This window comes from Nicotiana tomentosiformis, unplaced genomic scaffold, assembly GCF_000390325.3.
Source record: "Nicotiana tomentosiformis unplaced genomic scaffold, ASM39032v3 Un00348, whole genome shotgun sequence".
NCBI classification, from domain to species: Eukaryota; Viridiplantae; Streptophyta; class Magnoliopsida; order Solanales; family Solanaceae; genus Nicotiana; species Nicotiana tomentosiformis.
Genome location: NW_027174907.1, coordinates 6,457 through 32,931, shown reverse-complemented (window position 1 = coordinate 32,931; position 26,475 = coordinate 6,457). Strand labels below are relative to the sequence as shown.

The 26,475-nt window shown below is 35.7% G+C and overlaps 1 pseudogene; it reads left to right on the top strand.

The window, feature by feature from the left end:
- The first annotated feature begins 2,967 nt into the window (after positions 1 to 2,967).
- Positions 2,968 to 24,423, top strand: LOC138904098 (lysine histidine transporter-like 2; annotated as a pseudogene).
- Positions 24,424 to 26,475: the final 2,052 nt, after the last annotated feature.

Sequence of the window (26,475 nt, the reverse complement as noted above, 5' to 3'; positions counted from 1 at the left end):
ATAGACAACTCACGTGCTATAGTATCAATATCTGGATCAGCACGGACAACTCACGTGCTATAGTATCAATAACCTCACAATCAGGCCCTCGGCCTCACTCAGTCATCAATCTCCCCAGTCTCTCGGGCTCACTATGTCATGAAACTAGCCCAAAATGATGATGTGATGTATCAACAATTAACAACAGGGACTGAGATATGATATGCAATGAATATATATGACTGAGTACGAAATTATAATTTAAAAATATAATTCGACATCAGAAATGACCTTTGTGAGTCCCAATAATACGAGCATTTGCCTAAGCATAATTTCTAACATGAGTCACAACTCAGTTTCTCTAACACATGACAAATACTTGGAAGAATACAAGTTAATTGACTACACAACTCTACGGAATCGACTGAGTCTCAATTTTTATGGTGCGCGCCCACACGCCCGTCACCTAGCAAGAAGAAAGAGGACAGTACACAATGTTATGACTTCTGAGAGAGTGATACATTAAGCAAGAAGACAGTACACTAGGATACATTCATACTGCTATTCCTGAAGGTGCTTGAGGTTCACGGTTGGGAGGGGGGGGGAGGAGGGATTTGGATGAGATAGAGAAATTGGGGAGGGGGAAATGAACAATGTTATGACTTCTGAGAGAGGGATATCGCAGGGAGTAGGGTTTTTTCTGGGGAGATTTTCAGAGGGAAATTTTGGGGGGAAGTTTTGCAAAACAATTTCTCTTTTGAAATTAGTAAGTAAGTAGTAGTTTTCTTTTTTACCGAGGAAGGAAAAATAGTAATTTGTTTACATTTATTATAAATGTCACTAACTAAATGTCATTTTTGTCATTTTTAATTAAATGTCAGTATTTTTGGAACATTTTCTAATAAATGTCGATAAATTATCTTTTTTTCAACATTTATTATAAAGTCATTAATTAAATATCGTGGTAGCTCATATTTGTTGTAGTGTACCCACTCCAAAAGAACAAAACATTTACACCAAATTGCCATTTTACACAACTAAAAATTTAAATAACAGAAAAAATCACCTAAGTATTTCTTGCCAAACATATATATCAAAATCAGATAGAATTGCATACATGCATGTAGCAAATCTAGGCAATAAATTATGCAAAAAAAAAATATTGAATCAAATATGGACAAACTTTCAGAAAAAATTAGAAGTGAAACCAGAACACGGTGCAAGAGAAAGAACCAAGAGAGAAAAGTTACCATACTAGAAGATTATAACAAGCAGAAGGTAAAAGCAAAAAAGGACAAAACTCATGAAAGAATTCTGAACATTGAAAGTGGAGAAAACTCCAACATAGAGATCCAGAGAAGCCCACAATAATTGAAAAACTTACCAAAATAAAAAGATTATATCTTGAATTCTTGAAATAGCGAAGCAAGTAGAAAATCACAAAGAGGAATTGAGGAGAGAGAATTGGAGTGGAGAGATGGATAATCGGAGAGTTTGTATCTGAAATAGTAAAGTACACTTGGTTTTGGTAAAGTAAAGGTGCGGTACACATGTCAATTCGCTAATAAGACAGGCTCAAATAAAAGTATAATACACAATGCATTTTGTACAATTCAGGATTGATGTGTTGTACAGCCTTAGCCGCTTATATATAGTAGTAATAGTAAAGTAATAATCAGACCACATATACAAATATACATCATGTTATCTAGTTAGACGCAAGCAGGCTCTGATACCAACTGATGAAAAACAAGTATGAACAGCGGAAGCAAATAGCCAAGATCACTTACATATAATATAGACAACACATAATCACTGATTTTACTCAAACATATCTCTTGAAGCGTGACCGCTATCGCGAAAAGAGCCTTCAAGTCATCTTTCAATTCCACAGTCTTTTATTATGTGACCCGAATAATACCCGAAATTAGCAAAATTCGTGTGGGCGAATTTCTCATATAGTAAAAATATTTTCTCCTTATGGAATAAGACCCCTCAATATAGCCACAGGTTTTAGGGTTTAAAACCTTTTCCTAAACCTGTTGGGTCTTCCTTTTCCACCAAGAAATATGATTTTTTTTAATTCCTAATTATTCAGGCATAACAGGGACCACAATATCTAATTAACGAGACTTCTTATTATGGACTTAATTCAAAATATCCGAATTAATACTGCCATAATAAATTACGAATTATTCCACTAAAAATTCATAACTGCACTTCTCAGTTCAATTTTGAAATTCTTTCATTAAACCTTATTTAGCTCCCCGTGTTAAGATTCAGATACTAATCAAATAAATTAAATTACTGACAATTTAATTCATTGATTATTTCCTTTAGACTTTTGCTTAACTTATATCATGTGACGGATATAAAATCCACTTGCAGGGTTTACACATGAAAACTTATAAGCTTTCATAAAGGTGTATCATCTATCTCTAGACCAAGATATGGATTCATTCAACTAACTATTATTTCGCCAATGTATATCATCATTGTCTAATTTACCAGGTATATTGACCCACAAACAAATCTCGCCTTTTAATAAATCAAAACAATAAATAATATACACAACCAATAATAATTATATCAAAATTAAGAGTATAAGTACGTTTAGTGGCTAGAGAAGTTATTTTATTAAGTCAGTATAAAATACTTATTCCTACTTGGTCCTTTCAATACATACAAATTGTACTAGCACAAGAAGTCAAAATTAAATTATTCCCATAATCAAGATATCTTTGACAAGTACCGAACGCAATGCTCGGGATGATAGTTTTATGGCCCATCTCTATGGGATGATGGATTTGCAGCTAAGGATAGGAGGTCAGCCAACCACATCTGAGGAGAAGACCTTATTGGAGCAGCGGTACCCGCTCAACGCTCATGGCCAGCAGCTGGTTGGGATAGGTGATGGCTACAGACTCCCCGATGATGAGGATATCAACACTCCTGAGCAGCCTTAGGTCCAGCCGGAGCAGTCAGAAGATGAGGACGATGATGATGAGGAGGAGGAAGCACATGATGAAGAGTGGAGAGCCTCAGAGGATGAAGACGCAATTTGATCAGGGAGTTTCCTTGTACCCTACTTATTTTTCTTATTTTGTCAATTTGTGTATCCATTGAGGACAATGCATGATCTAAGTGTGGGGTGGGGACTTGTAGAAATTACTTCTAGTTGTTTGTTTTGTTGTTTTAGTAAGTGTCGTTTTCGTTAGATACTTGTTTTAGTTATTTGTTTTAAGAATTTGGTTTAGTGATTTGTTTTTGTTATTTGTTTAGTTATTAAAAAAAACATAACTGGACTCTTCCCGACGATGGATCTCCTAGATAGTTTTCCTGAGGGAAGTAAGTCTAGGGAAAAAAATAAAGAAGATTTTTTTTTAGGTAATGTAGTAATTCCCCCTTGGTTTTTCTTTGGGCCGCGGTTCTTTTCCAAGAGCTTTTAGTTGAACCGGGTGTAGTTAGTTTTAATTTTTAGGAGTAGGAACCACGAAGCTATGCATTTAATTGTAGCAATATCTCTTAGCTTTTTTATGCCTTGAGAATAGTTAGGACTATGGTCATGACGCTTAGGCTCAATTTTTGACTCTAGCATAAATACCTTAAATCGTAGATTCCTAATTTTGCTTAACTGCTTTGACTGGAGTGTCGCGATGAAACCAATCCTGAGTGAGTTATGTGCCATGTGTGTGAGAGTTTTGTATGTATTCTGTGCATTGCATTTGATGTCTAGAACTTGCCTTGTGTGTGTGCAAAGCGAAATAGTAGTCTTGTTCATTCTGAGAAGTGATATAGGCGTTTCTTTGTTAAGCCAGATATATATAGTTTACCCACCTAAAAGTTATGTAACGTAATTAACTCCTTTGAGCCTGTAATCCTGTTTCTTTGGCAACCACACTACAAGCCTTACCCAATTGTTTGAATTAAATATCTATTTGAACCGTTTCACCTCTAATGAGCACTTGAATTATTATGAACTTTGTAAAAGTAAAAGAGTGGGATGGTTGGTTTGGCTTTTGAGTGGAACTAATGAAATAAGGAGAAAGGTGCATTGTTTTGAAAAATTAAGAGCCGCTTGAATTGAAAAAAAGAAAAAAAAAGAAAAAGAAAAAAAAAGACAAAAATAGTTGTATTGCTATGAAAAAGAATATTCTTAGATAAGTGGTGACGCTTAATATAATTGTGCTTAAAGAAGTATGGGGTAATATACATTGGTGTGAAGGTGGAGTTTTGGTTTGACATAAGTATGGGCTGGAATGTTAAAGTATATGTATTAAAGTGCTTAGGGAGGTGTAGTCACTCACAAATCCAAATATATCCTACCCGACCCGCGGCGTACATTACAACCAATCAAAGTCCTATTTGATCTTAGACTAAATAAGCTCGATTAATAGAGTATTACACTACGGGCAAGCCTATGGTGCATCATTTGTGGCATATGAATGTTATTTCTGAGAGCGAGTGAATGTTTTCCTATCTTGAGTTCCTACGTTCTTAAAATTCATCGTGTGTGGAACTGAGCTCTTTGTTGGGTGAGGGCACGTGATTCATAAAGGAAAGGTAATGTCATTGACCTCCATGTTAGACTAAGTAAGTAATTTGTGAATAAGTCATGGTATGTGAGTCAAATCTTGAGGCGAGGATATTACACCGTGGTGCTTAGACTATTTTAAATATTCTTGGTGCAAGGAGTTAAGGGAATTGCTTAGTGAGGTTGTGTCTATAAGTTGGTCTGATTGCTCGAGGATGAGCAATGTTTAAGTATGGGGTATTGATGTGTGGCTATAATTCATGGTTTAGCACACTATTCGCCTTGCATTTTATATGCTTTAATGATAAATTACACTTTATTTACTCGTAATGAACGCCATTTTATGTGTGTAGGTGAATTGGAGATGAAAGTAGAGAAAAAATGATACTTAAAAGTCGAAAGCGTGCTCGGGAGGAGTTGAAAAGGAGAAGCCGACGAAGCCAGGTACACTAAGCATTATACCTGGCGAAGCCAGGCCTAGTGCAGGCCTTATACCTGGCGACACCAGGCTAAGGCCAGGTGATAGACCTGGCGAGGTGAGGCAGGAGCGAGATAGACCAGGCTTTATACCTGGCGACGCCAGGCTTGGGGCGAGGTCCACCAGGAATTAGGCCTCGCGAGGCCAGGTCTGGGCACGCACAGTCTGAGTTTTGAAGACTTATTTCATCTCCGGGTTTGACTAGGACTTTGCCTACACGTTTAGGTCTTTTTTTACACATATAAATAGACCTAAAAACACCATTTCGGGGGACTTTTGCAACCGGAGGCAAGAATAGCTTGTGGAATCACCTGTTGGGAGCTAGAATCATCAATTTCTATATCCTTTCATCTTTACTTTGTACTTTAATTATACAAAATATTTGGGATATTGTTACTATGAGTATTTTGATGGAACCTATTGAAGGATAATTTTCTTGTTACGTTAATATAAATTTGCCGTAGTATTTTCTCTATTTGTTCAACTATACTATTCATGTGGTTGATTGAAGGGCCCTCAATTAGCTGTGCCTATTTAGTATTTATTACTCGGGAAAGAGTGCATATTTAGGTAGTTATTGAACAACTTCACTCCTAACGTATATGAGGGATCAATACGAAGGGTTTAAAGGTGGGATTAGAGATAATGAAACCTTGGTGCGATCTGAGTGAGCTGTACTTAATGCCAGCTAGCGTAATTCGGCAGAATATGTCTAGTAAATTATGGTAATTATTCGGGAGAGAGTTACAATAGTTATAGTGCTCATGATCGATAGAGAAGACTTAGGCGAATTTATAGAAAATATAGCGGAAAAGATTCCGACAATAGGGAAAATCACAACCTTAGATCTTTCCAATTCTTGTTTACAAACCGTTCGTAGTTAGTCATTTGTTAGTGCATTTTCATTACGTAATATTTAGTTAATAAACATCCAAATTATTATTCAAATATTTCTGAAGATTGATTGCGTGAATTTATGCGGGTCTAGCAACTGTGGTTGATAGGTTAATTCCCTGTGGGATTCGACTCCGGGCTTATTAGCTAGAATATATTTGCGACGACCGCTTGTATTTTTTATAAGTCATAGTTGGGCGTGATCACCTCTTCCATGTCAACATTCAAAATCAATTCAGCTATGAACAGACCATGTCCGCTTCACTTTGGGAAAAGATACAACTCATATCAGAAACTTTGATCAAGACATTTTGAAACTCATGTTAACAGAGATGAAATCTAGCAAATCGAGATCTAGGGTTTGAGAACAATCTAGAGAGAGAACCTGCAGATAAAGGAGAATCGTGGTTCAATAATGGGGAAGACAATGGCGCTGTGAGAGAGAGATCGTGTAGAGAGAAATAAGATACGGTGATTTTGAGAGGGAATAAACTGAAAGAATGAGAGAAAAAAATATTAGACAGCATATTTAATAGCTTCACGGTAGGAAGTGACCATAAGTACATATTTTGTTATAAAAACTAAAAGGTAGCTATAGAAAATAATATTTTAAAGGGTTTTTATTTATAATAAATAGGGTATAAAGCTTTGCTATAAGAGGTAAAATTTTCAAAAAAAAAATCACTTCTTTTGCGTCTTTACTGAATTTTGTATTTTAATTTTTCAACGTGAAATATCAGTGTGCTTCTTAATTTTTTTTCCCGGTTCACCAGTAGATAAGAAAAAGGAAAAAAAATAACTAAAGAAATGTAAATCTTCAGAAATCAATGGTGTATAATATTAGTGCATGATAAAAAGTAAAAACACATAAATTTGTTATTTCTTTTAGTAGAATTGGTTTAAATTGTCAATATCATCGCCTTTTCTATTGTTCGATCAATTAGCAAAAAAGCCTGTGAGACACTTAAGGAATTATTCTCAATAATTTGCATATAATGCAGTAATTTTAACAAAGATATGATGTTATTTATTTATATCCACATATATTTCACACGTAGAGCATTTGGAAAGGACAAGTGCATAATTAATACGATTCACTTTTTAAAAAATTCCAAATATTGTTGGATAACAGGTACAGAGTAAGTATAGAAAGTAGTTTATTTTCCTAAAAAACATAAAAACTTTACATATTGCATATATCTAAAAGGATTAGGATATATTTAGGTCATTACTACTAGATTTAGGTTTTATGGCAATCACCTATATAAATAGGAAAAGGCATATCGAGAAAAAGAAAAGACTTTCTCTTTGTATATTTTAAAGGACTCGAAATTGATGTTAAATCTCCTTACTCTTTGAGTCACAAACTTTTCATTCTTATTCTATTGCCTAAGCATAGTTAGTTTAATTTAATATGGAAAAGGGAGGAGATAGTGAAGAAAAGAGGAGGGAGAAAGCAATAGATGAATGGCTACCGAACAATTGTGGCGTGCATAAATTAACCGAACATTATGTTTAGATCGAACTAATAGATGCATGATATGTTTGTGCATATAGACTTTTCTCACTTGATTATTATTAATATATATATATATAATTTGATGCAAACACCCAATTATTTTATTAAGTCATTTAACCATGTTAATTAGTTAACATACCTTTTATTAAGTCATTTATTTTATTAATGAATAAATTTGTGGTAATTAAGTTGACATACCTTTTTATCGGATGTCCCCAAAGTTACTGTCGACATACATATATTCTAGGATATCTCCTTTTGTTTCTTTTTTAATTTTGGTAATTATAGCTTGTTATACAAATTTGTTGTCTGAAAGATCAAATTAAAATTTGCAAGTGATACCACATTCATCTAATTATTATATTAAATTGTAATAAATATTGCAGGGGAGCTGGTGTAACGGTAACGTTACTGTCATGGATTATAACATTCTACACAATCTGGCAAATGGTGGAGATGCATGAAATGATACCAGGCAAGAGATTCGACAGGTACCATGAGCTTGGCCAATATGCTTTTGGTGATAAACTTGGTCTCTGGATTGTTGTACCCCAATATCAATATCTGGGTCCGCACGGACCACTCACGTGTTATAGTATCAATAACCTCACAATCAGGCCCTCGACCTCACTCAGTCATCAATCTCTCCAGTCTCTCAGGCTCACTATGTCATGAACCTAGCCCAAAATGATGATGTGATGTATCAACAATTAACAACAGGGATTGAGATATGATATGCAATGAATGTATATGACTGAGTACGAAATTATAATTTAAAAATATAATTCAACAGCAGAAATGACCTCAGTGGGTCCCAATAATAACAGCATTTGCCTAAGCATGATTTCTAACATGAGTCACAGCTCAGTTTCTCTAACACATGACAAATACTGGGAAAAATACAAGTTAATTAACTACACACCTCTATGGAATCGACTCAGTCTCAATTTTTACAGTGCGCGCCCATACGCCCGTCACCTAGCATGTGCGTCACCTCCAAACAAATCACATAACACGTAATTCAGAGTTTTATACCCTCAACACTAAGTTTAGAAGTGTTACTTACCTCAAACAAGCCAAATCCAATACCGAGTAAGCCAAGCGATGCTCCAAAAATGCCATCCCACGCGTACCGACCTCCGAACGGCTCAAAACTAGCCAAAAGGAACTCAAATACATCAAATAAAGCCCAAGAAAACAATTCCAAATGGTAAAGGTCGAATCCTTAATCAAAAGCCCAAAATCAGCCAAAAGGTCAACCCGGGCCCGCGCCTCGAAACTAGATGAAACTTACAAAATCTGATAACTCATTCAATTACAAGTCCAACCATACTAGTTTTACTCAAATCTGGCTCCAAATCGATGTTCAAAACTCAAAAATTCACATTATGAAACTTTAGGCAAACCCCCCCAAATTCCTCTTTAAATTCACAAACCAATTACCAAAAACGAAGATAGATTCATGGAATATAATGAAAACCAAGTGTAGAACACTTACCCCAGTCCTTGTGATGAAAATTGCTTCAAAAGTCGCCACAATTCGAGTCTCACATCTCAAAATATGATAAAAGAACCAAAACCTCGATTTTTATAGCTTCTGCCTAGCGGTTTTCGCATATGCGGTCAAAATGTTGCATCTACGACCTCCGCTTCTACGGATAAAATCTCGCCTCTGTGAAGCCCCATGAAAACCGTCCCTTTCGCACTTGCGGAAATTTTCCGCTTCTGCGCACGGGCAGGTGCGCCAAATAATTTTTGCTTCTGTGCCACATGCCGCTTCTGCGGTCGGGTCATTACATCCTCCCCCACTTAAACATACGTTTGTCCTCGAACGTGCCAAGAGTCGTTCCAAAGTTATCAATCCTCCGTGTAACCTTACCCTGCACATACCCGGGGGTGAACCCACGTCACCCTATTCCATATAGGCCTGACAACCCAACATAACTTAAGATCATTACTTCAACCTAAGCCCGTAAACCACATAATCAAATTTCCAACATCCGAAATTTTCTATAAGTCTCGAATCTCGCATCAAATCATAACCATAACCTAGAACAAAATCACATGATATACCACATAACTCAAATACTAATAGAAAATTACTTCCGATCACAATTGCTACACAAAACAACTCATTACCGGTAATAACCTCATTTCAAACAAAACCTCGTTCAAAAACCTTCGTACACTGTCGACGATGAAATAAGCACGCAGAAACTCATAACCACTCATCAGATCAACAATCCATGGAGCTCCCTCTCCTTTGACAAGAACTATAGCCAATTTCTAAGCCGATCAGCGATATTAACGTTCCAAATATGCTGCAAACAAATCTGATGGCACCCATTCTAGGTCCAATGACCTCACTTTATCAGGCCCAACTATCCTATCGACATGCCACACCAATACTACCTAGAATCACGACCTGTGCAATCCGTGCACAATAAGCAACAACTCAAATGTACCCAAAATGGAAAATGACTCAAACAAGAAAACCATCCCACATCTTCAACAAGTACCACCACAACCGCAATGCTACAAAGACATCTTACATAGTAGTACCAATATGCACGAATCTAACACAAAGGATCATATCTCAACATGCGTGACCCCATCCAAACACTGGTCTATATGAAATACCTCAAGCCACCATGCTCAAAATCAACAACCACGTGCAATTTGACGCCTAGTAACAAATGTGCATGACCGCAACCACCGAGAAGAAAATAGCACCATACATCATAACCGGACAAAGGCCATAACCAAAGCGTAATCAACCATTCTGAACCCCAATAACCATTCTGCTCGAATTTTGCTATAAGGCCCAAATAGGACCGCACTATGTGTGCATATAAACAACAAATCCAAACCCCTAGTGGCATAGAAAAGTAACACATAGATCATATCAGAGCACGAATAAGCTCCACTCTAACTGAATGGCACATCCCCCAACAATAGCAGTATGTAGTCGACCAACATGACCCGATGTAGAATACAAATCCTCGTTGGGCCTACTAATGGGCCCCAAATCAACTATGGTCATCCACAAATAGATAAATAATCCTCCGAAAGTCCATAATGACCTAACCATAACATATACTATCATCTGGATAGCTTTGGCCACGTTTTCACAGTCCACAACCACAAATAGATCTGCTTATGAGAACTCCTGGTCTCCGAATCCGTAGAATACACGAATCACCATATCAACTCCACCGCCCGAATGTCTAACACATCTCTCATACACGATCATCCCACGAGGAATACTTCTAAAATTCTTCCGTGCCACATAACAAAATCTGAATATCAACAGTCGATCAACCATGTGAGTACCGCAATACCAATGAAGTATTCGTACGTCAACACTTAGTGCACTTTCTGAAATGTACGCTCTCCTCAGGAAATACCAAGTGGTAATATCATTCATCTAGTCATCTGAAACCGCCCATGTTGTCTAAGAATTCATGCCCTTCCTTTCAAAACTAAACTGTGACCTTGCACACTCAAATTTTAATTCCCCACAACATACCGCATCTATCATGAATATGAAAAGTACGAGAGTCTCATAATCAATTCTTAGTCACAAGCAAACTACATACTCAATTAGCCAGAAACCTTCTATTGGATCTCATCTAGGAGAAAATCACAACACGCAACATGCTCCTCATGCCGGTAGGAAATATCCATCTCAAACCGTGGTAGCAACCATCGAAACTCTTTGAAACCCATTAACACGCAACCAAGCCATCAGAACTGAATTCCTCTAACTCAACCAAGCCATGCAGGTCTCCAAACCCAAGAGTATTGCCACGAAACACCTGTAGCGACTCACCACATCATAAATACCCCAAGGAACCAATTGTATTTATTGCCTTGCTGCTCCAACCTAATATCAAGTTGTACTATTCCTCTGAGTTCCTTCTGAATTACCGTCAAGGTGACACTTCTTATTGCCAGAACACCACGATCCTTAACCAAAACTCACCCCACGAGATCCTAAAATAAAACAACACCATCCTAAGGCCCATAAGCCGTTGTATTCCCTCTTAAGCACCCCAAAAGTGCCACAACCGAGACACCCACTCTAAAGAGACCTTCTGTAAATCCAAAACTATTTCATTCACCTTACTGATGCTGAAATGTAGAATCCATAATAATATAGAAATGCCACAAGCCTCGACACCATCCAACTTAAATCTCACATTCTAGCCATATACAAATCCGCAAAATTTTCAATTGCTACATATAAATCTTGAACCCATTCGAACCTTCTCGAGAGTCATCCACTCTACTCAAATCTCAATTGTACAGGACAAACGGGTCGAACGACATGTGCCCCATTAGAACAACAACTCCCAAAGAAGTAATCCACACCTTTAAGAAACCGAGCAATTTCCTACTGTATGCGCACTACATCTTTCACGAATAACGACTCAATCATTCCATGATTTCCATATACCCATAAGGTGTAACATAACCCGTATCCAGAAATTCCTTTACTCGAGTCATCCTTCATCTCAAACTCTGCAAGTCATAACCGATCCACGAGTATGCTTCAGACCAAAACCAATACTACACGTAACCATGCAATCAAATCGTTGATAGCAAACTCCCCCACTTAACTCAATGCCATAGAATAGAACATCTGATAACTCACCAAACCCATACTCTATTACTGCCATAATACCGCAGGAAGATTCAACTAAATCCTTCAAAAGGTCACATAACACAAACCATATAGTACCTCAAATAATCCACTAAGCTCACATACATCCACATGATGATCAGGTCAACTTTCTCAACCAAATTCAAATTCAAATCTTAACACATATACTCCGTTGGTAGAAAGAAAACTCTCCACACAACATTATAAGGATCACACCTCCGTAGATTACTCCGTAGGAGATAACCCACCTGCTTAGCCTAAAATTGGCATCTATACCCTTTCGCAACCACGATTACTTCACTCCACAATTAATCAATACGAAAAATCTTTCAACACACTCATAAATTGAGGCTATGTGTCACATCAAGACAGCAATCTAGCACCCCATAGTCCTTCTTACATCCCAGGCAAACTATTCTCGTCACAATCAAACCATCTGAACATATTCCGCAATCACATCATGCTCATCATATAGCCATCCGGCCACTCATCGAGTCACAAATTCCACTCATAGGGACGCTATCGATCACATAAGTTCCCAAAAGACTGTGCCCACACAGCCGAAATCTACATGCTCGAGCTACAATCAAAACCCGACCTCAAGTCCTCCAAATTGGCCCATCATCAGCACCCAGAAATGACAACTTGCACTTCATCCATGGAATCACCAGCCTATACCGAGCGCTTACATGTGCACACGGATGCGTGGAGGGAATTCAAAGAGTTATGTTTCAAACTGAATCAATTCCGCACGATAAGGAAAGAAAGATGGGAAATTATCCTAAATTCCCTGTAGCCTCTCGAATATAGGTATGGATGTCATCATTCCGATCCACAAGACTCTACTAGACACTTGCTCATGACTTGTAGAACCTATGAAACTAGAGCTCTGATACCTCCTTGTCACGACCCAAAATTCAACTAGTCGTGATGACACCTAACCCAACTCGCTAGGTAAGACAAATAACAACTATCCAATTCCATGAAATTTAATAAGACAATTAAGTGAAAGAAAATATCTGAATCTTATACATTCCCTAAGGACTGGTAGTATAAATCATGAGCTTCTAAGATTAGAAATTACAAAGCTGTTATGAAATAAATTCATAATCTGTTTGAAATGTACATAAAAAGTTTTTTATAAATATATGGCTATCATGAACAAGAAGCAGCTACAATCGGAACGCATGTACGTTTTTAAATCCCGCTCCCATCGATCACAGCAACATCAACATCCAATATATGCACGCAAGGTGCAGAAGTGTACTATGAGTACAACCGACCCCATGTACTCAATAAGTAACAAACCTAACCTTAGGTTGAAAGTAGTGACGAGCTGGAACACATGTCAAAGTCCAACACCAATAGCCAATAACATCTCATAACAATATAATAAAAGTGGTACAAAAAATAACTCAGAAATATAATGTTCATCTCGTTCACGGTTTCAGAAAATAGACATGCTTTTCAAGTATAACAATAAAAACCCAAATCTTTTACCGAAAGTACCAAAATATGAGAAGGTTTGTAAAATCATGATTTTCCTTCCAAAACATTTCAACAGGTAAATGTTTCATTCTCAAATGGCATGAGGAAAAGTACATTTATATGCATAGATGCCAATGTGTATGAGAATTCATGCATGATGTGATACCGTACAATATGAGAAAAAATGCATCTATATGCTTGTATGTCAAGTGCGCATGCCGAATGTAGTACAACATAGTGAACAACCATATGCATACTCTCAGAGTATCAATCCACTTAGTCCTCCCAATCACTCGGCACTCGCATTCAATAGGCACCTGCGCTCACTTTGGATGTGCAGACTCCGGAGGGGCTCCTTCAGCCCAAGCTCTATAATCCGCATGGACAACTCACGTGCTATAGTATCAATATCTGGATCCGCACAGACAACTCACGTGCTGCACGGATAACTCACGTGCTATAGTACCAATAACCTCACAATCAGGCCCTCAGCCTCACTTAGTCACCAATCTCTCCAGTCTCTCGGGCTCACTATATCATAAAACTAGCCCAAAATGATGATGTGATGTATCAACAATTAACAACAGGGACTGAGATATGATATGCAATGAATGTATATGACTGAGTACGAAATTATAATTTAAAAATATAATTCGACATCAGAAATGATCTCAGTGGGTCCCAATAATACCAGCATTTGCCTAAGCATGATTTCTAACATGAGTCACAGCTCAGTTTCTCTAACACATGAAAAATACTGGAAAAAATACAAGTTAATTAACTACACACCTCTACGGAATCGACTGAGTCTCAATTTTTACAGTGCGCGCCCACACGCCCGTCACCTAGCAAGAATAAAGAGGACAGTACACAATGTTATGACTTCTGAGAGAGTGATATATTAAGCAAGAAGACAGTACACTAGGATACATTCATACTGCTATTCCTGAAGGTGCTTGAGGTTCACGGTTAGGGGAGGGGGGGATGGGGGATTTGGATGAGATAGAGAAATTGGGGAGGGGGAAATGAACAATGTTATGACTTCTGAGAGAGGGATATCGCAGGGAGTAGGATTTTTTCTGGGAAGATTTTCAGAGGGAAATTTTGGGGGGAAGTTTTGCAAAACAATTTCTCTTTTGAAATTAGTAAGTAAGTAGTAGTTTTCTTTTTTACCAAGGAAGGAAAAATAGTAATTTGTTTACATTTATTATAAATGTCACTAACTAAATGTCATTTTTGTCATTTTTAATTAAATGTCAGTATTTTTGTAACATTTTCTAATAAATGTCGATAAATTATCTTTTTCCGACATTTATTATAAAGTCATTAATTAAATATCGTGGTAGCTCATATTTGTTGTAGTGTACCCACTCCAAAAGAACAAAACATTTACACAAAATTGCCATTTTACACAACCAAAATCTAAACACAACCAAAAATTTAAATAACAGAAAAAATCACCTAAGTATTTCTTGCCAAACATATATATCAAAATCAGATAGAATTCCATACATGCATGTAGCAAATCTAGGCAATAAATTATGCAAAAAAAAAATTGAATCAAATATGGACAAACTTTTAGAAAAAATTAGAAGTGAAACCAGAACACGGTGCAAGAGAAAGAACCAAGAGAGAAAAGTTACAATACTAGAAGATTATAGCAAGCAGAAGGTAAAAGCAAAAAAAGATAAAACTCATGAAAGAATTCTGAATATTGAAAGCGGAGAAAACTCCAACATAGAGATCCAGAGAAGCCCACAATAATTGAAAAACTTACTAAAACAAAAAGATTATATCTTGAATTCTTGAAATAGCAAAGCAAGTAGAAAATCACAAAGAGGAATTGAGGAGAGAGAATTGGAGTGGAGAGATGGATAATCGGAGAGTTTGTATTTGAAATAGTAAAGTACACGTGGTTTTGGTAAAGTAAAGGTGCGGTACACGTGTCAATTCGCTAATAAGACAGGCTCAAATAAAAGTATAATACACAATGCATTTTGTACAATTCAGGATTGATGTGTTGTACAGCCTTAGCCGCTTATATATAGTAGTAATAGTAAAGTAATAATCAGACCACATATACAAATATACATCATGTTATCTAGTTAGACGCAAGCAGGCTCTGATACCAACTGATGAAAAACAAGTATGAACAGCGGTAGCAAATAGCCAAGATCACTTGCATATAATATAGACAACACATAATCACTGATTTTACTCAAACATATCTCTTGAAGCGTGACCGCTATCGCGAAAAGAGCCTTCAAGTCATCTTCCAATTTCACAGTTTTTTGTTGTGTGACCCGAATAATGCCCGAAATTAGCAAAATTCGTGTGGGCGAATTTCTCCTTGGAAAATCATGTAGTAAAAATATTACCTCCTTATGGAATAAGACCTCTTAATATAGCCACAGGTTTTAGGGTTTAAAATATTTTCCTAAACCTATTGGGTCTTCCTTTTCCACCAAGAAATATGATTTTTTTTAATTCTTAATTATTCAGGCACAACAGGGACCACAATATTTAATTAATGAGACTTCTTATTATGGACTTAATTCAAAATATCCGAATTAATACTGCCATAATAAATTACGAATTATTCCACTAAAAATTCGTAACTGCACTTCTCAGTTCAATTTTGAAATTCTTTCATTAAACCTTATTTAGCTCCCCGTGTTAAGATTCAGATACTAATCAAATAAATTAAATTACTGACAATTTAATTCATTTATTATTTTCTTTAGACTTTTGCTTAACTTGTATCATGTGACGGATACAAAATCCACTTGTATCATATGGATTCCTTCAACTAACTATTATTTCGCCAATGTATATCATCATTGTCCAATTTATCAGGTATATTGACCCACAAATAAATCTCGCCTTTTAATAAATCAAAACAATAAATAATATACATAACCAATAACAATTATATCAAGATTAAGAGTATAAGTACGTTTAGTGGCTAGAGAAGTTATTTTACTAAGTCAGTATAAAATACTTATCCCTACTTGGTCCATTCAATACATATAAATTATACTAGCACAAGAAGTCAGAATTAAATTATTCCCATAATCAAGATATCTTTGACAAGTACCGAACGCAATGCTCGGGATGATAGTTTTATGGCCCATCTCTATGGGATGATGGATTTGCAGCTAAGGATAGGAGGTCAACCAACCACATCTGAGGAGAGGACCTTATTGGAGCAGCGGTACCCGCTCAACGCTCATGGCCAGCAGCTGGTTGGGATAGGTGATGGCTACAGACTCCCCGATGATGAGGATATCAACACTCCTGAGCAGCCTTAGGTCGAGCCAGAGCAGTCAGATGATGAGGACGATGATGATGAGGAGGAGAAAGCACATGATGAAGAGTGGAGAGCCTCAGAGGATGAACACGCAATTTGATCAGGGAGTTTCCTTGCACCATACTCATTTTTCTTGTTTTGTCAATTTATGTATGTACTGAGGACAATGCATGATCTAAGTGTGGGGTGGGGACATGTAGAAATTACTTCTAGTTGTTTGTTTTGTTGTTTTAGTAAGTGTCGTTTTCGTTAGCAACTTGTTTTAGTTATTTGTTTTAAGAATTTGGTTTAGTGATTTGTTTTTGTTATTTGTTTAGTTATTAAAAAAACATAACTGGACTCTTCCCGACGATGGATCTCCTAGATAGTTTTCCTGAGGGAAGTAAGTCTAGAGAAAAAAAGAAGAATTTTTTAGGTAATGTAGTAATTCCCCCTTGGTTTTTCTTTGGGCCGCGGTTCTTTTTCAAGAGCTTTTAGTTGAACCGGGTGTAGTTAGTTTTAAGTTTTAGGAGTAGGAACCACGAAGCTATGCATTTAGTTGTAGCAATATCTCTTAGCTTTGTTATGCCTTGAGAATAGTTAGGACTATGGTCGTGACGCTTAGGCTCGGTTTTTGACTCTAGCATAAATACCTTAAATCGTAGATTCCTAATTTTGCTTAACTGCTTTGACTGGAGTGTCGCGATGAAACCAATCCTGAGTGAGTTATGTGCCATGTGTGTGAGAGTTTTGTATGTATTCTGTGCATTGCATTTGATGTCTAGAACTTGCCCTGTGTGTGCAAAGTGAAATAGTAGTCTTGTTCATTCTGAGAGGTGATATAGGCGTTTCTTTGTTAAGCCAGATATATATAGTTTATCCACCTAAAAGTTATGTAACGTAGTTAACCCCTTTGAGCTTGTAATCCTGTTTCTTTGGCAACCACACTACAAGCCTTACCCAATTGTTTGAATTAACCATCTATTTGAACCGTTTTATCTCTAATGAGCACTTGAATTGTTATGAACTTTGTAAAAGTAAAAGAGTGGGATGGTTGGTTTGGCTTTTGAGTGGAACTAATGAAATAAGGAGAAAGGTGCATTGTTTTGAAAAATTAAGAGCCGCTTGAATTGAAAAAGAAAAAAAAAGACAAAAATAGTTGTATTGCTATGAAAAAGAATATTCTTAGATAAGTGGTGACTCTTAGTGTAATTGTGCTTAAAGAAGTATGGGGTAATATACATTGATGTGAAGGTGGAGTTTTGGTTTGACATAAGTATGGGCTGGAATGTTGAAGTATATGTATTAAAGTGCTTAGGGAGGTGTAGTCACTCACAAATCCAAATATATCCTACCCGACCCGCGGCGTACATTACAACCAATCAAAGTCCTATTTGATCTTAGACTAAATAAGCTCGATTAATAGAGTATTATACTACGGGCAAGCCTATGGTGCATCATTTGTGGCATATGAATGTTATTTCTTAGAGCGAGTGAATTTTTTCCTATCTTGAGTTCCTACGTTCTTAAAATTCATCGTGTGTGGAACTGAGCTCTTTGTTGGGTGAGGGCACGTGATTCATAAAGGAAAGGTAATGTCATTGACCTCCATGTTAGACTAAGTAAGTAATTTGTGAATAAGTCATGGTATGTGAGTCAAATCTTGAGGCGAGGATATTACACCGTGGTGCTTAGACTATTTTAAATATTTTTGGTGCAAGGAGTTAAGGGAATTGCTTAGTGAGGTTGTGTCTATAAGTTGGTCCGATTGCTCGAGGACGAGCAATGTTTAAGTATGGGGTATTGATGTGTGGCTATAATTCATGGTTTAGCACACTATTCGCCTTGCATTTTATACGCTTTAATGATAAATTACACTTTATTTTATACGCTACTGTTGCATATTATTATTGGAAACGAATTCTCTTTACTCATTTAATGTTTTCCACGATACTTTAATTTACGCATTAAAATTGCATCTAAAATATTCATCATCGCTTGATTTAAGCGCCAACGGTGCACCAATTGATCTATATGCCTTTAGTTGTGGCGTGCATAAATTAACAGAACATTATGTTTAGATCGAACTAATAGATGCATGATATGTTTGTGCATATAGACTTTTCTCACTTGATCATTATATATATATATAAATGGTTGTTTGCATCAAATTATATTAACTAATTAACATGGTTAAATGACTTAATAATATATATATATATAATTATTTTATTAAGTCATTTAACCATGTTAATTAGTTAATATAATTTGATGCAAACACCCAATGCAATTAATTTTACCGCATCCATGCGCGCATATCTTCTGAGTTAATGACATAATGAATACATTTGTGGTAATTAAGTTGACATACCTTTTTATCGGATGTCTCCAAAGTTACTGTCGACATACATATATTCTAGGATATCTCCTTTTGTTTCTTTTTTAATTTTGGTAATTATAGCTTGTTATACAAATTTGTTGTCTGAAAGATCAAATTAAAATTTGCAAGTGATACCCCATTCATCTAATTATTGTATTAAATTGTAATAAATGTTGCAGGGGAGCTGGTGTAACGGTAACTTTACTGTCATGGATTATAATATTCTACACAATCTGGCAAATGGTGGAGATACATGAAATGATACCAGGCAAGAGATTCGACAGGTACCATGAGCTTGGCCAATATGCTTTTGGTGATAAACTTGGTCTCTGGATTGTTGTACCCCAACAAATTATAGTTGAAGTTAGCACTGGTGGCAAATCCTTGAAAAAATTCCAAGAAATTCTTTTCCCAAATGCCAAACTCACTCACTTCATTATGATTTTCTCACTTGCCAAATTTCAACTCCATCTCTTCTGTCTCCTTCGTAGCGGCGATTTTGTCCATGACTTACTCTGCTATAGCATGGACTGTGTCACTAAAGGAATTAGGAAAAAGTGAGAGAGAAGTTAGTTATGGTCCAAAAAGTGAAAAAATATCAGATAATGTATTTATGTTTCTGAGTGCATTAGGAATTGTAGCATTTGCATATGCTGGACATAATGTAGTTCTTGAAATTCAAGCTACAATTCCTTCGACAGAAGATGCACCTTCAAAAAAAGCAATGTGGAAAGGTGTATTCACAGCTTATATTATTGTGGCCTTGTGTTATTTGCCTGTGGCTTTCATTGGATATTGGGTGTTTGGTAATGGAGTTGATGATAACATCTTGCTCACACTACATAGACCTACATGGCTTATTGCAACTGCTAACATTTTTGTTGTCGCTCATGTCATTGGGAGTTACCAAGTATCTTTCACTACTTTTAATTACGGTCAGACCTCTCTATAACAGCATCGCTATATAACAATCATTTACCGTAAAAGCCAAATTTTTATGGAACTAATTTTTATGCTATGTTATAATATATGTTCTCTATAACAACACTTCACTATAACAGCTAAAATAATTCGGAACAAATAAGGTTGTTATAGAGAAGTATGGCTACATGACAATACCATTCTTTGGTGGTTTGATGGGATTCTTTGGAGGTTTTGCTCTGGCACCAACCTCATATTATGTAAGTATATTTCATAGATAACTCATTAAATTTTCACTTCATTAAATCAGAAGTTATGACTATATAATACTCATATGACAAAGATATTTAATATTTACTATGTTTTTAATTTCTACCTACAGCTTCCATGCATCATCTGGCTTATTATAAAAAAGCCCAGACGGTTTGGCTTGTCATGGTATACGAACTGGGTAAGTTTACCAGAACTTGTAAATGTAATTATGTAATCATGAAATTTACTTGCACTCAATGTTTACATCAAACTAATCAATAAAACTCAGCGATTAAAAATTAAAATGAGAGTGCATATAACTTCACCATAGTTAAGTTAAAAATATATTTATGAAAGACAAATATCTTACATATTTATTAATTTGATATAAATAGCGATGTCTATACAAATTATTTAGGGGAAAATATTTTATACACTCGATGATATGCATCAAAGCAATAAGTACATAACAAGCGTCTTTTGCATAAGATATAGCATCTTATCATTGTTAATAAATGTAGATTCTCACATCAATATATAAATTAATTATTATAAATTAATATAATTTTGTACATGCACCGTTTCGTGCAAGCTTTTTCCCTACTTACCCCTATCTCTTATTTTTTCTCTCTTTAGGTTGCAGCTTTGCATTATAGTGGGTGTACTTTTGACTCTAACATCTCCCATTGGTGGATTATGGAGTATCATCAAATCAGCCAAGACTTATCGCTTCTACACCTGATCGACACGGCCAATCTGAGTTTTTAGATGTTAAATTATGTGCTATATCCTGCCTGTTTATTGTAAGGCAGAGATGCAGAATTTTAGGATAATTCTTTCAGTTTCAGAAGAGCTTTTATATATGGAAGTTTGCTAAAGTTTGAATTGTAATTTTTGGACAATTGAACAGTTTTTCTAATCAAAGTTCCATCACAGGGATAGAGGAGTTAGGCCAGACTCCAACATGCGTATTCCAAAAATCACAATTACACGAAGGAGGATATAAACCTTGATCTCAATTACAAAGTGTAGATTGGTGGAACCCAATCTAGTTTGTCGTTGATCACAAAGGAATTCTTTGAGAGTTGAGGACACCTTCTTACAAGTTGGATAGTTCATATCATACATTACTACATACAATCTAGTCATAAATACTCTAAGCAATGCACTGCCAAGAGATATCATCATTAACAACAAAATAATTTCTTTTGGGCTCGAATCGAAAATTTGGTAAACCATCCTGTTCTAAATTCATTGAAGCCCTAACATTTCTATGCAGTGAAACAATTTCATTGAAGATAGCACAATTATGTGAGTTTACTCCTAGGTTAGCAAGTTGATCTGCGACCATGTTGCCTTCTCTAAATGCGTGTGTAAACTTGAAATCTCCAGTCGTAGTTACCTCTCAAATTAAATATGCTCAATAATATGTTTGATTTGCCAAAAAGGTACCATCTTTCTATTAATTATGTTGACAGTAAACATTGAATCAGATTCCACATGAACTTTCAGAAAACCAGAATTACTACATAAACTTAATACCATGCAATAGTGCCTAGGCTTCTATTAAACTGGCCATAGAATTCTGCAAAAGCCTTCGTCATGTTGTCGCGATGAGCACTAATGATATCCCCTCCTCCTGCTGAACCAAGATTACTTTTGTTGCATCCATCAATATTCAATTTTACCCAACCCCTATCGGGTTTGTTCCATTTAATAGCCTGGGAGTAAATAGAAAATTGTAACTTCTCCACATACTTACACTTGTTTATCCAGAGTTGTGAAAGTTTTAGAGTAGGAAACTGACAATTAAGGATTAATGTTAAGCACTTTGAGATGATGATATGCCACCCTGACATGGATTTATTATCAAACCTTGCTGCATATCTGTTCAACCATATTTTCCAACAAATCATAGACGGTATACATTGGAGTAACACTGAGTGAACTCCATTTCTTTCTTTAGCTAACCACCAATTCATGATGGTTTGTCTTAGATGACCAGTGCTAAATCAAACCCCAAAAAATAATTACGTTTGAAGAACCAAACCTGTCTAGCAATTTGGCTATCTCTGAATATATGGGACATTGTTTCCTCCTGTGTCTAGTACAACAACTACAAACAGAAGGGATTAGAATCCCAATTTTCTTAATTACATCATATCACGACCCAAAATTCTAACCTGTCGTGATGGCGCCTATCGTGGTACTAGTCAAGCCGTTCTGTCGAAATAATTCCAACATCTTGCTCACACTACATAGACCTACATGGCTTATTGCAACTGCTAACATATTTGTTGTCGCTCATGTCATTGGAAGTTACCAGGTATCTTTCGCTATTTTTAATTACAGTCAGACCTCTCTATAATATCATCGCAATATAACAACCATTCACCGTAAATGTCAAGTTTTTATGAAACCAATTTTTATGCTATGTTATAATATATTTTCTCTATAACAACACTTTGTTATAACAGCAAAAATAATCTGAAACAAATGAGGATGTTATAGAGAGGTTTTAATCAAGTAGTATCAGTCTATTGCCACAACTTTTAGACCTAGGACTGTGGTTCTTTTAAGTCTTTACGTCTTAAACTAACAGTTACTCTACATAATTTTCAAATGGTGTCGATTTTCATATATACTAGCTAGAAAAGTTCGTTGCAAATTAACCCGTGTCAGATACACCCCATACTAAGGGATGTCTCTGCTACTGTCTACAATAATAACAAGTAACTACTCAATACAAATAAAATTTGTTAACCTAAAAAAAGAGTACATAACTTGTTTTAATAGACTAAAATAGTTAGTATAATAAAAAATTTACATTGTCAGTGCAAATATATAAATTTATCCTTTATATGTAATTGAGGAAACCTACTTCAACTGTATAGACTCTTTAAGTCTTTGATGTGCCTCAATTGATAATATATTATGAAAAACTTAGATGTTAGTAATTTACCTAATTAATCTGTTGTATATTACTTAATTTACATTTCAGGTTTATGCAATGCCAGTGTTTGATATGATAGAGGCATACGCTGTGAAGTCATTGAAATATAATCCTTCCACTCTTCTACGTGTCTGTGTGCGTACGGTTTTTGTTGGTAAGTTATTTACTTGTTTATTAGAAAATATTTTTGCACAATTAGAAAATAAACTGAAAAAGTTGTTTAATTGCTCTTTTCTATGTATTTTTTTTTATTCTTGCTATGGTCTTCTGTTATTGTAGCATTTACATTGGGATTCTTTGGAGGTTTTGCTCTGGCACCAACCTCATATTATGTAAGTATATTTCATAGATAACTCATTAAATTTTCACTTCATTAAATCAGAAGTTATGACTATATAATACTCATATGACAAAGATATTTAACATTTACTATGTTTTTAATTTCTACCTATAACTTTCATGCATCATCTGGCTTATTATAAAAAAACCCAGACGGTTTGGCTTGTCATGGTGTACGAACTGGGTAAGTTTACCAGAACTTGTAAATGTAATTATGTAATCATGAAATTTACTTGCACTCAGTGTTTACATCAAACTAATCAATAAAACTCAGCGATTAAAAATTAAAATGAGAGTGCATATATCTTCACCATAGTTAAGTTTAAAATGTATTTATGAAAAACAAATATCTTAAGTACATATTTATTGATTTGATATAAATAGTGTTGTCTATACAAATTATTAAGTGGAAAACTTTTTATACACTAGATGATATGCATCAAAGCAATAAGTTCATAACAAGTGTCTTTTGCATAAGATATAGCATCTTATCATTGTTAATAAATGCAGATTCTCACATCAATATATAAATTAATTGTGATAAATTAATATAATTTTGTACATGCAACGTTTCGTGCAAGATTTTTCCCTACTTACCCCTATCTCTTATTTTTTTTCTCTTTATGTTGCAGCTTTGCATTATAGTGGGTGTACTTTTGACTCTAACATCTCCCATTGGTGGATTATGGAGTATCATCAAATCAGCCAAGACTTATCGCTTCTACACCTGATCGATACGGCCAATCTGAGTTTTTAGATGTTACATTATGTGCTATATTCTGCCTGTTTATTATAAGGCAGAGATGCAGAATTTTAGGATAATTCTTTCAGTTTCAGAGGAGCTTTTATATATGGAAGTTTGCTAAAGTTTGAATTGTAATTTTTGGACAATTAAACTGTTTTTCTAATCAAAGTTCCATCACAGGGATAGAGGAGTTAGGCCATACTCCAACATGCGTATTCCAAAAATCACAATTACACGAAGGAGGATATAAACCTTGACCTCAATTACAAAGTGTAGATTGGTGGAACCCAATCTAGTTTGTCGTTGATCACAAAGGAATTCTTTGAGAGTTGAGGACACCTCCTTACAAGTTGGATAGTTCATATCATACATAACTACATACAATCTAGTCATAGGTACTCTAAGCAATGCACTGTCAAGAGATATCATCATTAACAATAAAATAATTTCTTTTGGGCTCGAATCGAAAATTTAGTAAATCATCTTGTTCTAACTTCATTGAAGCCCTAACATTTCTATGCAGTGAAACAACTTCATTGAAGATAGCACAATTATGTGAGTTTACTCCTAGGTTCGCAAGTTGATCTGCGACCATGTTGCCTTCTCTAAATGCGTGTGTAAACTTGAAATCTCCAGTCGTAGTTACCTCCCAAATTAAATATGCTCAATAATATATTTGATTTGCCAAGAAGGTACCATCTTTCTATTAATTATGTTGACAGTAAACATTGAATCAGATTCAACATGAACTTTCGAAAAATCAGAATTACTACATAAACTTAATACCATGCAATAGTGCCTTGGCTTCTATTAAACTGGCCATAGAATTCTGCAAAAGCCTTCATCATGTTGCCGCGATGATCACTAATGATATCCCCTCCTCCTGCTGAACAAAGATTACCTTTGTTGCATCCATCAACATTCAATTTTACCCAACCCCTATCGTGTTTGTTCCATTTAATAGCCTGGGAGTGAATAGAAAATTGTAACTTCTCCACATACTTACACTTGTTTATCCAGAGTTGTGAAAGTTTTAGAGTACGAAACTGACAATTAGGGATTAATGTTAAGCATATTGAGATGATGATATGCCACCCTGACATGGATTTATTATCAAACCTTGCTGCATATCTGTTCAACCATATTTTCCAACAAATCATAGACGGTATACATTGGAGTAACACTGAGTGAACTCCATTTCTTTCTTTAGCTAACCACCAATTCATGATGGTTTGTCTTAGATGACCAGTGCTAAATCAAACCCCAAAAAATAATTACGTTTGAAGAACCAAACCTGTCTAGCAATTTGGCTATCTCTGAATATATGGGACATTGTTTCCTCCTGTGTCTAGTACAACAACTACAAACAGAAGGGATTAGAATCCCAATTTTCTTAATTACATCATATCACGACCCAAAATTCTAACCTGTCGTGATGGCGCCTATCGTGGTACTAGGCAAGCCGTTCTTTCGAAATAATTCCAACACCTTTAACAAAAATAAATTAAAGTAGTTTAAATAATAAAAGTTTTAATAAAACAGGGATAGAAACCCAAAACACAACGCAGAAGTTCCCAACTATCGGGGTGTCACAGAGTACATGAGCATATATACATCACAAGTCTAGAATATACTGTCTATGATAGTTTGAAATTAAATACAATAAACAGAAAGATAGGAATGGAGTGACAAGGTCTGCGAAACGCCGGGCAGCTACCTTGGAATCTCCAAAAGATCAACCGTGCGATAGAATCAACACCCACCGTGTCCAAAAATACCTGGATCTGCACACGAAGTACAGGATGTAGCGTGAGTACAACCAACTCAGTAAGTAACAATACTAAATAAAGAACTGAAAGTAGTGATGAGCTTCACAGTTATAGTCCAATTACAGTAATTTCATCATAGGGAGGTAGGCATGATTTCAAGTTTGACAATTAAGACCAAAACAGTAAATTCATGTCAAGTTCAACTAAAACAGAAGATAATATCTCTCAGAAATTTCAAGACAGTGATATATGACAGGTGAAGTGCAAAA